Here is a 10,844-nt window from a genome sequence, read left to right as displayed (position 1 = left end):
ACTTTGAAGGGAAAACTGTTTGTTAGTTTTCTTTTGAATCTCTGTATCTGTACTCATAAAGGGGACTGCCCCCTTGTATGTTGTCAATGTGGCGATCTTATTTAAAGGAAAGATGGTATATGGAATCCGTTATATATGTGAGACGATAAATCTTTATTGATTATTGGAGATCCATGAAAATAAAAATAACTAACTGGCTCTAAGCTGTGATTGGTGGAATTTGCTGTGTAAGGTAAAAGGCACTTGGGACCATAACTAAATTTTGTTTTGGGTTTGAATTTGGGTATAGTTGTCTGCATTAAATCAGTATCTGAGAGAAAATGCCACAAGTTACTCAGAGGGAGATGAAACTCTACATTTGGTAAAGGTCAAAGGGACAATCTTAGCCTCTGTCTGGGATGGAATCCCTGCTCAGTTTATCCATGGGGTTCCTTTGAAAAAAATGTTTCCCACGTATTCCTGAGTCTAGCTATGAGGTGGAATGGATGCTGCATGGTCTGTGACTTTACCTGAATTTAAACAGTCAAGGATGTTTTATCCTGTCACATTTGGAATGTTATGTGCCCCTGAATTTTTCATTCTACAGCAAATTTATATGATCAGAGCAAGTAGTAAAAGATATGAGCTCTTTTTTGTTAGCTTATTGGAAAATCTAATATTATTTTTCATCCAGAATTAGAATGTGTGCAGAAAGTTATCCAAACTGCTTAAGACTAAATTTTGTGATATCCAGGAATTCTGCAAGTATTTAGGAATTTAAACTGTAATAATACTTTGGAAATTTATGTTACTCAAGGACACTAACTTAATTTGATGAATTCCAATTTTAAAAGTTTATTTTTGCTTAAAGGAAAATGAAAGATATAATTTAAAACTTTACAATTAATTTTTCTTAAATAAAGGTTTTGTGATTATTCCTCTCAACACTAGGATAAATTCAAACTGTTTTTTTGAAGAAAGGAAATACTTTTAAGAAGAGATGTTTTGAAAGGTCTTGTGTGTTATACATTTGAAGGCTTAATAAATTTCAAATTAATGCAATAAGTTGTAAAGCAGAAGAGATTTTGCTGTTTCAATCTAAATTTGTAGTTATTCCATTATCTAAGCAAAAGTTAACATCTGTAACTGAATGTATATGTAAAAGATTCAATTTCTGAAGGATCTCTTTCTTACAGAGTGAATATAATCAAAGGATAACGAATTTTGTGAAACAAAGATGTATGTCTACTATTCATTTGTGAAGTACAAGTCAGGAACTTCTTTAGTTTAAGGCAGTGTAGTTATGTTAGTAAAAGCATAATAATTTATGAGGTGTTTAGTCTATGGAAAAATGAAAAGGAAAGTGAAATAGTCTGAGTAATGTGTTATACTAGCCCATACTCACCCTACTTCTGGTTAATTTCCTCCTACTCCTTTTTGTCCCTTGTTTGTTTAGTCTTTATTTATTTATTTATTTCTGGCAGATTTATTTCAGCACCTTTCACTAGCAGATGACATCTCAGGCTGAGTACCAACCACTGTCTGAAACCATGACCCATCACCCCTGGACCTGGCATCTACCAAGTTCTGGATACTTGCTACAGACCCAGCCCCTTGAATAGTGGGACCTTACAAAATATAGACAGCTCACATCCTCCTTCAGCATGAAGCAGCTTGGAAAGCTGAGACCTTCATCCCTTCTCCCCACATGATTTTAGGTCCTATCTTTTTAAGTGGGGCATAATGCAGTGCTGGGGTGCCTGTGCTTGAACCATAGTTTGTAAAATCACATTAGTTTGCAAAATCACATTTCTCCCTAGCTCAAGGACAGCATTCCCTAACAAAATACTTATCTCTTCCCCTGTTACAGTGGTCAGTTGCACCTATAGAATTTTGTAGTTTAACTCAAGTGTGTACTGACTGAGGCAGTAATGTGTAATAATGGCATAGTTTGTGGGATTGCCACTAGGCAGTTGAAGCCCTGTCTATTGAACCATTCTTCCAACCTGTGTGATTTGACTCTGTAACAGCTTTCTAACTTCTCTATGTTATATGAAGTATCTAGCCAACATATTTGTGCAAGCTCCAATAACCAGACTGATTTATTCTCTATAGGCTAAGAGGCCCCTTTCTCTGGATGCCTGTATAATATAACTTACCTGAATTTGCAGGGTGATGATTTCTATTTTCCCCCCTGACCAAGAGGATACTCTTTTTTTTTTAAAGCAGTTGCGGTTAAGTAACTTGCTTAAGGTTATACAGCCAGTTATTTCTGGGTGTGGTGCTAAGCATCAGAGCTCAAATTTGATCCCAAGTCATCCCGACTCTGAGGCCAGTGTTCTTACTCACTGAGCCACCTGGCTGCCCCCAAGAGGATACTCTTAACCTTGAAAGGACTCCTAAGCCTTTGCCCTTACCCCATATCTACCTTTCCCTTGAACCCTTAATTCCATATTGAATTCTTCCTGGGAACTGAGGCAACTACTGGAGAAAAATCAATGAGCACTCAATGAACATTGAATACAAACACATATGGTTGCTAATAAACTATTAGAGGCCTCACATTTAATCACTTCAGACACTAATCACCACTGGTATGATCTATTATTTGACATACTGCTTAATTCTTTTATTTTTGTGTAATATCTATATACACTTTAGGATAAGTAAAATATACCCATCCATAACCTTACTTGCAGGGACGGCCTATGCTTTGTATACTCTAAAGGCCAAATGTAGGGGCAAAGTAAGCCTCTCTGTGAGGAATAAGATTATACAAACCAAGGCCCCAACTCAATATTACCTTTCTATTACCCTGAGTTGTTTGGGAACAGGAAAGATCCTGAGAACTTGAGGGCTGCTACTCTCCTGTGACCCTGGCTAGGTCCTTGAGAAGAGATATGATAACTGCCCAACTCCTGGAACTAGCCATTCCAAGGAAACATCATTTGGGGCGGCGGGGGGGAGCTTGGAGGGATTGGCCTCTGTCTCAGGCCTCAAACAAGATACCATGCTTGCTAAAAACACCTGGCAGTATGCCTTCTTTGTTCTCAGCACTACTCAAACTGTAAGATTCAGACTCCAAATTGAAATCCCACCCATGGAGGAGACATCTTGCCTGGGACCCTCCTGTGCAGGACCCTGATGGCTGTACTGGGATTCCCCAGCTTGTGTGGTCAGGTATTGGTGCTTCCCTCAATGGTGATGCTTATAAACACACACACACACACACACACACACACTCACACACACACACACACACACACACACATATATATATATATATATATATATATATATATATATATATATATATATGTTTTATATATCAGTTTTCCTTAATAAATTCTTGAAATATGATGTCTGGAATCTTTTTTTCTGATAGTCAAATAATTCTTAAATTATCTCTCCCTCATCTATTTTCAAAGTAAGTTGTTTTTCCATTGAGATATTTCATGTATTCATCTATTTTCCATTCTTTTACTTTGTTTTATTGTTTCTTGATGTTACATGGTGTCATTATCTTCCACTTAGCAAATTCTAATTTTTAAGGAATTATTTTCTTTAATGAACTTTTGTACCTCTTTTTCCATTTGAGCAATTCTGCTTTTTAAGTAGTTTTTTCCTTCACTGAATTTTTCTATTTGGTCAATTCTATTTTTAAGGTGTTCTTCATTTCAATGCTTTCTTGTGTCTTTTTCTTTTTTATCCACTTGGCCAATTCTGTTTTTTAAGGTGCTATTTCCTTTAGGAATTGTTTTTTTATTATAACTTTTTTATCTATCTTTTTTCATGTTTGTCTTGCATCCCTCTCAATTTTCCCCTTTTTTCCTCCACCTCTATTATTTGAATTTAAAACTCCTTTAACATGCTCCTAGGAATTCTTGTTTTTTTTATGTCCAATTCACAGTTTTTCTTTGTGATTTAGTTGTAGATGGTTTAAAAGTGTTGTTTCTTCTGAGTTCATGTGTTCATCTTCACTGTGACCATAGTAGATTTTTATGGTTATGTTCTTTTGTTGTTGTCATTTGCTCGTTTTTCTAGCTTATTTTTCAACTTTGGACTTTATGTTAAAGATAAGCTCTGCATCTGGTGTGTGTGTGTGTGGGGGGATAATTATCCCATGTTTCCATTTTTTTGTGCTGTTGTTTTCAGTTCTAGTTCTGGTGTTCTGTAAGTTAACTCTTAAAGCTGCTGCTGGCATTATCACAACTGCTTCCAAGACCTGCTGTTGGTGTTGCATGCACTCCAGGCTGTTCCCTGTGTGATAGACCTCTCCCACTGAGCTCATAATTTTTCTTGGATAGAAAAATGTCTCACCCTGACATTTCCTTAGTTTTGCCATTACTGAATTTTATTTGAGGCATTATTTTAATGTTATTTAGAGGAGAACGTTAGAAGAGTTCAAGTGAGTTACTGCTTCAATCATTTTGGCTCTGCCTAACCCAATGGTTTTCAATGGGGCTTAATCAGACAAGTTCTCGAGTTGCAGTCTCTCAAATATATTTCTTTAATTTTGTATCTTAAATATATTTCTTAAATTCTGCCTCTTAAATATATTTCTTAACTCTTCAAGATGTGACATAGAGTAAATAGTCATCTTGATTTAGGAATTTCTGTAATCTAGAATACTTTGGCAACTAGATGGTGCAATGGATAGAGTGCTGAGTCTTGAGTCAGGAAGACCTGAGTTCAAATATGACTCAGACACTTACTGGGCAAGTGAATTAACCCTGTTTGCTTCTGTTTACTCATCTGTAAAACAAGCTGGAGAAGGAAATGGTAAAACATTTCAATATTTTTGCCCAGAAAATCGCAAAAAGTAGTTAATGTAGAGTTGGATGTGACTGAAAAACAACTAAACAACAAAAAGAATACTTTGGCTTCTCACCAATTTCTATTTATTTTTCCTTCAATAAGAACAAAAGTTCTAGCTCTACTAGATGTTAAAAACATCCTTAAAGCATTTTTGTTTAGATGTTTTATATTCTGATGAAGATGCTCAAATCTAATAGACTCATTATGATTTTCTTTGTGAAATGATTTTGTATAATCTGGAATGAAAAAGTGACTCATATTCATCTCTATTTAGGAATTTCTGTAATTCTAGATGATTTCAAAAACTAGGGGGCCCAATGGATAGAATACCAGGTCTGGAGTCAGAAAGACTCATCTTTGTTAGTTCAAATCCAGTCTCAGACATTTAATAGTTGGGTGACCCCAGGTCAGTCATTTAGTCCTGTTTACTTCAATTTTCTCATGCATAAAATGAGTTAGAGAAGGAAAAGGCAAATAACTCCAGTATCTTTGCCAAGAAAACCCCAAATGAGATCATAAAGAGTTAGACATGACTTAAACATGCCTGAACAACAATCTCAAAAATCAGGGGGAAAAAAGACATTTTTCATTCTTAAATGCTTCAAACCTTGTATTAGATTACCCATGATAGCATTTTTGTCCATTGTAATCCTTAACAATTTTTTACAAGTATGCTTACCATTTTCACAACTCCCATAAGCCCAAGCCTCATGGTAAACAAATCTGTGATAACTTCTCCAGCTTCCTGATGCCTCTGAAGTTTTCTTTGCTTTACTATTAAGTATATTAAGGCTGTTTTATAGCAACTATGAGTCCAGTTTGGGCATTGTTTTTCTTTTCTTTTCCTTTTTTTTTGGCAAAGCAATCAGGGTTAAGTGACTTGCCTAAGATCACAAGTGACTGAGGCTGGATTTGAACTCAGGTCCTTCTAACTCCAGGTCTGGTGGTCTGTCCACTGTGCCATCTAGCTGTCCCTGTTTTTCTTTTATTAACCACCATTTCCTTTGTGCATTAATTAATTAGATTGCGAACTCCTTGAGGACAAAGATTGTCTTTTGCCTCTTTTTCCATCTCTAACATTTAGGACAGTGTCTGGCACGTAGTGGACAGTTAATAAATGTTTGTTAATTGATTAATATTCCAATTGACCCTGCTTCATCAATGAACTTGAATGATTTTTTAAAATATTTGACTTGTTCACTCTTGCATCCACTGAAATATATCTAATAATAATCAGTGTATTCTTTAAGATCTATAATATTTGAACATTTCCTTTGAGACTTCCACAAGAAGTGAATGCTACATTCATTCAGTCTACTATTCACAATTATATTCTCAATTGCCAAGAATAATATAAAGACCTGAGGAAAAGATTAAAGTTAAATGGAAGCTTGAATGGACTTCATATACAACCCTGTGCTATAGTTGGCAATTATTAACCTTCAGAAATGTCTACTACTACTATAGATAATAGTGATGGGGCAAATAATAGGACAACAATACCTCTGGGAGGGATAAAAAAGGATGAACTTTTACTGACCTAGGAATATATTCTTGCATTGGGCTAGATCAAGGTAGCCGCAAAACAGTCACAGATTTTATGTAGAAAAGTCTCTTAGGAGGTTGAGTAGTGGTCAAAATACTTCTCCTTGAAAAGATAAAAGACCAAAGGAATGGAGGCTTGATAATCTGATATAGCCCATAAATAAGAGAATGAAGTCAGGGAGAGAGAAATACCCTTTGCTATAACTGTGAACCACATGACTAAAGCCTATACTGGAGATAACAATACAGAGCAAGGTGTGGGAAGTTGACTTGAAGTAGCAAATCAAGATGGGCCTTGGAAGTAAAGAGGAGTTGTTCTTAATTTCCCTATTACTGTTGAAGGTACTACCATCATCACAGTCATTTAGGCTCTAAATTTGGGAGTCATCTTCAACTTATAACTCTTTAACTCTAGTCCCCATGTTCAATAAGTCACCAGTTCTGTCATATTTTACTTTTGTAGCAGCTCTTGTGTATTCCACCTTCTTATATTACAATTATTCTGGTTCTTAATCATCTGATGATATGACTAGTGAAATTGCCTGCTGATTTGTCTTCTTTTGCCTCGTCTCTTCATAATCCTGAGACAGCTACACCTTTGCTGAAGAATGTCATTTTGTAAATAGTACATGGAAAAAATTTAAGTTTTCCCTACTGTGTGGGGCAAGTGAAAACTTCTCAGGTAACATCTCAGAAATCCCAGAAATCAGAATGGAATTGTAATAAAGCACCAAAGACTTAGGATGCAGCCGCTTGAGATCGTTGCTCTATTCCCCTGGTCATGAGCTGCAGGTTTTGCTGAGCTTAGCTAATATGTGGGAAGGGAAAGTACATGTTCCTTAAACTTGGTTATGGAATCAGTTTCCCCTTGACCAGTACAACTACAGATTTAGAAAGATTACTGTGACCTACAGACTGATCATCATATTCCAAAACCTCCATAATGTATAAGATATTTCCTATCTCCCTGTCACCAGTAGAAGAGTCACCATGATCCAAAAGCCCCTAACATCCCCATTATTCATGAGATATTGTCTGCTTTCATATTCATGTTTTGATTATATGAAGGAAGTTGACATTTATTTTGTTATATCACTGATGACATATTTTGTCTGTTTCATGCTTGCAAGATATGTACCTTCTGCTTTTTGATCTTACTGACACCCTGCCTGTAGCACCAGCACATTTTTTTGTGGTTAGATTGTATGCCTTATTAATGGGAACAGGACAGGACAAAGGGAGGAGGATTGGGGGAATTTGGGTATATAAACCAGCTTTTTGCTTCCTATGTTTCAACTTCTCCTACCAGACTACTTCTGGCTGTGATGACATCCCCTTCTCACAAGATTGTATAATAATTCGTTCCTGTTTTTATTTAGAGACATTTCTGCTTATTTTATTTTTGGCAAGGGTCATCTTGTCCCACACACTACTGATCCAGACTAAGCAACAAATTCTCAGACTGACTGAGGGTGCATGACTCCCGTTTCCTCACTAGGCTTCTGGAATTCCAAAGGATTTTGGAACTGCAAGAACACAGAAACCTCCTGGCCAAGGATTACACCACCTTCTATTTACACTTGTCCTAAAGAAGGCTTTTAGATGACTTATAGGACATAGCAAGTGGGAAAGTTGGGAAATTGTGATTACCTTCCTTCATCAGCATATTTTTTAGCTGTTACTTTATCTGGAATTATTATCAAATGCTTAGTATTTTCCCAACCCCTCTCCTCTAAACCTCCCATCCTTGAAATATAGAGCTTTGACTACCAAACAATAATCCCCTCCCTCTGAATCCAAAGGTCCACACCTTCATTCCTATGAAATTGAAACCTTCTCTGCCAATGTACCACTCTAAATTACTCACTTTTTACTGTATCGTCTAGAACACTTGCTTTATAATTTAAAAAAAATTAAAAAGCTTTTTTATTATATCACTTCTTCTGTTTCCATCTTCTGATATTCTGTACAGGTGGTTTCTCTATACTATCATATTTCACTGCATAATTGTCACAGATTCTATGCAAAATTTTATGAAAAAGTAGGGTGCCACCATTATGTGAAATTAAAAAAATTGTGCCAGTATTACTTAAAAATCATTTATGACCAAACTGTCTTTGGTGCAGGATTAGGATGCACAGAATACTCATGTTAAAATTGACAATATACAAGTTTTATTATATCATGTTGTAATGGTAATGTAATTTGAATTTGAAGATCTCTTTGTGTTGGCAAAGGTATTTAGCACTTAATTAATCAAGCCTCTACTGGGGAAACAGAAGGTATGAACTCCTGCCTCCTGTTGCTGACATAACAGGAAGGGGTTGGCTGAAAGAGGAAGCTAATGCTGTGTGTATATAAGAAAAAGCTCCAGAGAGGCACAGTCAGAATTTCTTGGGACCAGCATCTGGTGGCAGAGCAGCTACAGAAGAGAGAATGAGGAACTGAGCCAGAATTTCCTGAGAACTTGTGGTGGTGGAGTTTCTTCTGAACAGGAGCTCAGGATCTCAGGAACCCAGGTGACAGAGAAGCCTAGGAGCCCAGGAGAAGACTGAGGAAGCATGACCGGGATGCTGAGACTTCGTCTGTTTGTGGCTTGTTTGAGCCTTGAATTATGGAGCAGAAATTATGAAGGAGTTGAGATGGACTGGATCCTGTGAACTTCAGTGTGGAGCAGGACCTACCTAGAGAGCTGGACGAGGAACTGGGATCTGTCTGTCATTGAACCCAGGTGACAGTCTGGTAAATCCAGGTAGAATCTTGGACCATGGAAAGGGATCCAGGGAATCTGAGAACCAGCCCCAAGTCAATATGAGAAGACCTCTCCATGGGTACTGAGTGATGATGAAATTGTAGTTTACCAGGGACCTAGGGGTGGAGGGTCTGTATTTTCTATTGTACTTAGTGATTAATGATACTTACTAATTGATTGCTGAATAAGTGATTGATTGAGCTAACTTAAGTGTGCCCCATGAGTGGAAGACTTTGACTATTGTACTTTGAGATCTTATTGTGATTTTACTTAGTAATTGATTGTTTTTTTTTGCACTGAATATTTTGACTTTATTGATGGTACACAATACAGGCCTCTAGGCTTCTTCCCCCTACTACAGGGGTGCTTTGGAACAAGGATGTGAATGGGACATGGGATTCCCTAGTATAGGAACACAGGTTAGGAATGTGGGCTCCCGAGTGGTGGATTTCCTCTTTTTGGCTGGGGATGAATATCCATGGCTTTCCACTTTACTCCTTGGAGGCCATGTAAACCATGAGGTCTACTGCATGGTTGCTATAACCATACTCATAGTCATACCAGGAAATGAGCTTGACAAAAGGGTCATTGAGGGCAATACCAGCATCAGCGTCAAAGGTAGAAGAGTGAGTGTTGCTGTTGAAGTCACAGGATACAACCTGGTCCTCTGTGTAGCCCAAGATGCCCTTCAAGGGTCCCTCTGATGCTTGCTTCACCACTTTCTTGATATCATCATATTTGGCAGATTTCTCCAGGCGGCAGGTCAGATCCACAACAGATACATTGAGAGTAGGAACACGGAAGGCCATGCCTGTGAGCTTCCCATTCAGCTCAGGATTAACCTTGCCTACAGCCTTAGCAGCACCAGTGGAAGCAGGGATGATGTTTTGGGCAGCACCATGCCCATCACGTCACAGCTTACCAGAGGGGCCATCTACTGTCTTCTGGGTAGCAGTAATGGCATGGACTGTAGTCATGAGTCCTTCCACAATGCCAAAGTTGTCGTGAATGACCTTGGCCAAGGGGGCCAAGCAGTTGGTGTTACAGGAAGCATTACTGACAATCTTGAGGGAATTATCATATTTCTCATGGTTCACTCCCATCACGAACATTGGGGCATCAGCAGAAGGGGCAGAGATGATGACCCTCTTGGTTCCACCCTTCAAGTGAGTCCCAGCCTTTTCCATGGTGGTAAAGACTCCAGTCGACTCTACAACACACTCAGCTCCAGCATCTCCCCATTTAATATTGGTGGGATGCCGTTCCTGGAAGATGGTAATGGCTTTTCCATTGATCACCAGCTTCCCATTTTCAGCCTTGACAGTGCCCTTGAATTTGCCATGAGTGGAATCATATTGAAACACATAAACCATGTAGTTGAGGTCAATGAAGGGGTCATTGATGGTCACAATGTCTACTCCACCTGAGGTGAATGCAGCCCTGGTCACCAGGCGCCCAATACGGCCAAATCCATTGACTCCGACCTTCACCTTCTTGTTTCAGGGATGCAACTTAAGCAGCAGAACCTGGCACCAAGCTAGGGAGAAAAGCTGAAAACTTAGTAATTGATTGTTGAATAAGTGACTGATTGAGTTAACTTAATTGCCCCATGAGTGGAAGACTTTGACTATTATACTTTGAGATGATTGTCCTTTGTTCTAAATATTGTGACCACTTTGGTGAAAACTATATGGCCATTTTAATGATAAGCTGTTGTGAATACTATATTGTGATTTTCTGTGATAAGTTG

At 37.9% G+C, this 10,844-nt stretch overlaps 1 pseudogene; it reads right to left on the bottom strand.

Moving 5' to 3' along the window:
- Positions 1 to 9,375: 9,375 nt before the first annotated feature.
- Positions 9,376 to 10,593, bottom strand: LOC138150200 (glyceraldehyde-3-phosphate dehydrogenase-like; annotated as a pseudogene).
- Between the last annotated feature and the right edge of the window lie 251 nt (positions 10,594 to 10,844).

The sequence above is a fragment of the Petaurus breviceps genome, unplaced genomic scaffold, assembly GCF_028583685.1.
Source record: "Petaurus breviceps papuanus isolate PSGF00001 unplaced genomic scaffold, PetGlider_PUasm1.0 90865, whole genome shotgun sequence".
Taxonomy (NCBI): domain Eukaryota; kingdom Metazoa; phylum Chordata; class Mammalia; order Diprotodontia; family Petauridae; genus Petaurus; species Petaurus breviceps.
This window is presented reverse-complemented; position numbering and strand designations above follow the sequence as displayed.